The sequence below is a fragment of the Taudactylus pleione genome, unplaced genomic scaffold, assembly GCF_031769625.1.
Source record: "Taudactylus pleione unplaced genomic scaffold, aTauple2 ptg000309l, whole genome shotgun sequence".
Taxonomy (NCBI): Eukaryota; Metazoa; Chordata; class Amphibia; order Anura; family Myobatrachidae; genus Taudactylus; species Taudactylus pleione.
In genome coordinates this window covers 6,165,257-6,170,858 of record NW_028284710.1, presented here as the reverse complement: position 1 = coordinate 6,170,858, position 5,602 = coordinate 6,165,257, and positions in this window count along the sequence as shown.

Here is a 5,602-nt window from a genome sequence, read left to right as displayed (position 1 = left end):
TTCTGGCCGAAATATTAAATATCAGGTTTTCTTCCTGGTTGCTTTTCCGGAGCCTTTTGGTCTGGCCCCCACGTCTTGTGGGTTTAATGGTGGTAATTCTCCTTGCTTCGTGGTACTTACCCCTAAAGGGATAGACCGCGGAGTTGAAGGCTCATCTGAATCCTGCACCTGAAAATCGCTATCGCTCTGTGAGGACATTGCTTCCTTTCTGAATCTTTGTTTCCTATTTCTCCAGTTAGGGCGTCCTCTTGGGGGACCTGTTGGAGTTGGTCCAAAGCCACTGAGCCAACGGTAGACCCGTTTTTCTTCATAGTCTGAGCTCACTGTGGCCCATTTTCCTTTTTTATATTTTAATAAATCTTTTTTGTATTGTTCACATTGAATCGTTAGTTTGTTCCAAAGTTGATGGTATGTATTATCATCCAACATTTTTTTGTTATCAGCTGTATAAGTCTCAATTTTTGTTTTAACATTTTTGAGTTTCTTGCCGGACTCCTCAATCACTAAAATCCAAACTGCACTTATTTAAAATCGCTACCCATCTCCGGCAAAATTCTGCATTATTACGTCCTATTGTTGGACAATTCTTTATCCTAAAGCCACGAGGTATTAATTTAGCTCTAAAATAATCAGATAAAGTGCTGCCGTGCAATAGATAGTCTATTTCTTTCCTTTTTAATTTGATAAGATGATTATATATATCTTCAGCGGAATTAGCATCCTGTAGAGTGGTATCGTTTGATTGAGAGAGTATTGTAGAGATTTCAGCTTCAGAAAAACTAAGCGTTTCCCCTTTAGGTAGATCCAAATTAACAAAAGATAGAGGGTCACCTGATTACAGAATATACGCTGGCTAGCTCGGTGATCCCTAGAGCATCAAAGGCACTCTGGCCAATCATCCGGAGTGATAAAGATTTACCCGGTTTATCCAATAAATACCCTCTGGTAAGTTACAGACGGGGCAGAAATCTTAAAGACATTTTGGTGAAGAGCGACATAACTCCCTTCAAACGGAAGAATGAATTCACCTTTACAAAACAACCTGGATGCTATAGGTGCATTTCATGCACCACATGTAAATACTTGGAGATGGGTTCTACGTTTAAACACCCACATACGGGTAGAGTGTTTAACATCAAACATGTGGTCACTTGTTCAACTGGCTTTGTAGTATATATGATAACTTGCCCGTGCGGCTTGTGTTATATCGGACAAACTATCAGAATGTTCAAGGAGAGGATGGCCCTCCATCGGTCGGCTATCAAAGCGGCCATCGAAGGTAAAGCAAGTGAGCAACCAGTGGCCAGACACTTCAGTGAAGCAAAGCATCAACTAAAGGATTTGAACTACAAAATCATCGATCACATACCCCCATTGAAGCGAGGAGGAGATAGAGCAAAATTGCTCTCAATCAGGGAAGCACGTTGGATTTTTTCCCTGAATACAGTATCCCCTGGTGGGCTTAACGAAAAACTGCCTTGGAACTTATGTTTATAATGGTCCTATATATTGTGGACTTTAATGCCGATTTATCTTTGTCAGTATTGACTACTTTGAACATTTATATATTTTAGACCTGGGTTATACTGATATATATACCTAGTTCCGCTTGAATGCGCTATAATTACATTTCTTTACCTGAGCCTTGCTATATTTACTAGTTTTGTTTTTATGCTTGAGCACTGTTTAATCTATTTGTTTGCTTTCCACAGTTGTTCGCTCAGTGAGCAGCAGAGGTCGGCGGCCCTGAACATCGCATACTCTGTTTTAGAGTCAATTTGTTTACTATTGCCTGGTTACCGTCTCCCAGACAACGCTGGGATTTCCTTGCCGGCCAAGACGCAGTGTGATGAGGTCACGGACCCTGTGCTCCACGAGACGACGCTGGTCACGGAAAGCAGCTGGTGCTAGTTTTTTCTTTGACACACTTGGGTATATAGGTAAGCTTAATTTTACTTTGTTCATGTAATGTATATCCTGATGAAAAGACCGCGCAGGTCTTGAAACGTCGATCTATGGATTAAAATCGGTTTGCTTTTTTGGAAGCCCGCTGAGTGCCACCTGGTCCTGGGTTACAGGGGTCTCCTTATATATATATGGATATATATATATATATATATATATATATATTTTCTATCCCATGTTTAGTTATTTAATATATTTATTGCCATCATGTAGAACAGACCCTGGGATTAATGGACAATTTGTTATACCAATTCGCTATGCTGCTTATAGAATATCTCAAAAGTAATTTTAAAATGCTGGAAAATACAATCCAAATTAATTGTTTTTAAAGCATAAGGCTATGGTAATGATATATATATATATATATATATATATATATATATATGGAGTTATAGGAAAAAAAGGTCATGCACGCTCATACTGTTATTAGATATTACATGTTAAATGGTTTTGAATAACCTAATTAAATGAAGGGAACCGTCAGTGTGTAACCAGCAGGGTATTGACAATGATGTCACTGAAATAAAATCTGACTATTGCAGCATAGCAATGACTGAGTGGTGACTGTGGGCAGAGCCGGGTGTAGATAAGTTCTGTACTTCTGGGCATTCCATACTCTTAAAGACACAACCTGCAGAAGATATCCAAAAACTGATGAACTTTATACCTCCCATTTACTGTACAGGTGTAATATGCAGCAGGTTATGTGAACAGGGACTGTGGGATTGTATTTTATGATATCAGAATAAAAATATAATCAAATAAAAATAGGCACAATCTATACTTTTAGCTGGCTTTCCACAATGAAATGTAAAAAAATGACAATGCTTTGCTGAATGCACAACTAATGAGCTTTGGAAAGTCAAGGTCAGTCCTGAAAGTGCTGTGTCATACGTGATATCATATTTTGTAGTCTGAATTAGAAATTGTAACCTAACACGTTGTGGTAATACACAAAATAGCTATTACAAAGATTAATGAAATAGCATTGTAAAAGAAGGCTTGGCATACGCATCATATTTTACATGATGAACACTTTACACGCTTGCTAGTATATAGCACTAGCGCACGCAAGGGGGGGATTTCTGAGTACCCAGAAACCCCCTCCTGGCAGACTTGAGAGCAGGCACTATCTTCTTAAGCCCCGCCCCCTCGAGGCAAAATGGTGCATTTGCGGGTCAATTGGGAGGAGGTGGAGCCAACATGACGTGATTGCATTAGAATCGCATCATTTGGCTCCCCCCCTTTCTGATTGACCTGCGAATCACGGCATTTTGTCGCTAGGGGTCTAATGACATGGTGCCAGCCTGTCAGGTTCCTATGCTTATCAGGTCTACGACCCACAGCTGTTGCAAGGTAAGTATGTGTGTATAATATGAGATATGGTAAGAACTTACCCTTGTTATCTCTATTTCTACGAAGTCCATAGGGTTCCACAGGATACCTTGGGGTATAGGTGTGACGTCAGTCGCAGGGCACCAAAGAGTTAAGCTTTCAGCCTCCCAGGATGCACTAGGTCCCCCTCCTATACCCCGCCCCCGGGCCAAGGCACCTCAGTTAGTTACCAAGCCATAGGCCGGAGGAGGAGAAGGAAGAGAGAGAACAAAGATCTGGACACATACAAGAATCACATTCTCACCAGAGGGAGACGGAAAACCGGTGACCAGAGCAAAGCCCATCTGCAGCACAGGTGCGACAGGGCGGGAGTCCTGTGGAACCCTATGGACTTCGTAGAAATAGAGATAACAAGGGTAAGTTCTTACCATATCTCATATTTTCTACTTCAGGATACCTTGGGGATGTCCCAAAGCAGTATCCTTTAAGGGTGGGGACGCTCCTGTGCAGAAAGGAGAATCCGCCGCCCGAAGGAAGCATCCTGAGAGGCGAAGGTGTCAAACCTGTAATACCTCACGAAGGTATGGACAGAAGACCACGTAGCAGCCTTGCAGATCTGAACTGCCGAGGCACCACGTCGAGCTGCCCACGAAGGACCCACAGACCTAGTGGAATGAGCCTTCAGAGAAGGAGGGACCGGTAGGCCTTCATGAAGATAAGCTTCAGAAATAGCCATACGGATCCAGGCTGCCAAAGTTTGCTTTGAAGCAGGCCAACCCTTTTTACGGAAGCCAAAGAGGACAAACAAAGCGTCCAACTTCCTAAACGAAGAAGTGCGGTCAACATAAGTCCTTAAGGCCCGCACAACATCCAAAGAGGCCTCACCCACGGAAAGACCCGGTGAGTTAAAGGCCGGAACAACTATTTCCTCGTTAATATGAAACTGGGAAACAACTTTGGGAAGAAACTCGGGCCGAGTGCGGAGCACTGCCCTGTTCCCATAAAAAACCAAGAAAGGGGGTCTACAAGAAAGAGCCCCTAACTCAGAAACACGTCTGGCCGAAGCAATGGCCAGAAGGAAAACAGTCTTAGCTGTTAGCCATTTAAGATCCACTGAGCCCAGTGGTTCAAACGGCGGTCCTTGGAGAGCCCTCAGGACCACAGCCAAATCCCAAGGCGCCACAGGTGGAACAAAGGGCGGCTGAATGCGGAGAACACCCTGCATAAAGGTGCGCACATCCGGGATTGTAGCAATCCTACGGTGAAACCAGACAGATAGGGCCGAAACCTGTACCTTCAAAGAAGCAAGGCGAAGCCCATGATCTAGTCCCGCTTGCAGGAAGGCGAGAATCCGAGACAGACGAAACTCCCGCGGTGCATAACCTCTCGGTCGACACCACTGGAAGAACGTATGCCACACGCGATGGTATATCCTCGCGGAAGACGGTTTCCGAGCTCGCAACATGGTACGCACCACAGAGCTGGAAAACCCCCGGGACCTCAGCATGGCCGTCTCAACAGCCACGCCGTCAAAGACAGCCGAGTCAGGTCCGGGTGAAGGCAAGGACCCTGAGACAGAAGGTCCGGTCGTAGCGGCAACCGCAGAGGAATGTCCACGGACAGACCCTGAAGGTCTGAGAACCAGTGCCGTCTGGGCCACGCGGGAGCTATCAACAGGAGCGTCCCTCCTTCCTGTTTGAATTTCCGGATTACCCGTGGAAGAAGGGAGACCGGAGGGAACAGGTATGCGAACCGGAACGTCCACCGGACGGACAGAGCATCCACCAGAGACGCCCCTTCGTCTCTTGTGCGAGACCCGTACACCGGCAACTTGTTGTTGTGCCGGGACGCCATGAGGTCGATTTCTGGAAGACCCCACCTGTCCACCAGTAGTTGAAAAACGTCCGGGTGCAGGGACCATTCCCCCGGATGAACGTCCTGGCGACTTAGAAAGTCCGCCTCCCAATTGAGCACTCCCGGGATGAAGACCGCTGATATGGCCGGAAGATTGCGCTCCGCCCAAACCAGGATCCGAGAGACCTCTACGAGAGCCGCCCGACTGCGAGTTCCTCCTTGCCTGTTTATGTAGGCCACGGTGGTAGCGTTGTCCGACTGGACCTGCACCGGGCGACCCTGGAGAAACCGCTGTGCCTGCTGGAGAGCATTGAAGACCGCACGGAGTTCCAAGATATTTATTGGAAGCTCCGCTTCTGTCGGCGTCCACCTGCCCTGGAACAAGTGTGGACCTGAAACTGCTCCCCAGCCCCGAAGACTGGCGTCCGTTGTCAACAGGACCCAATTT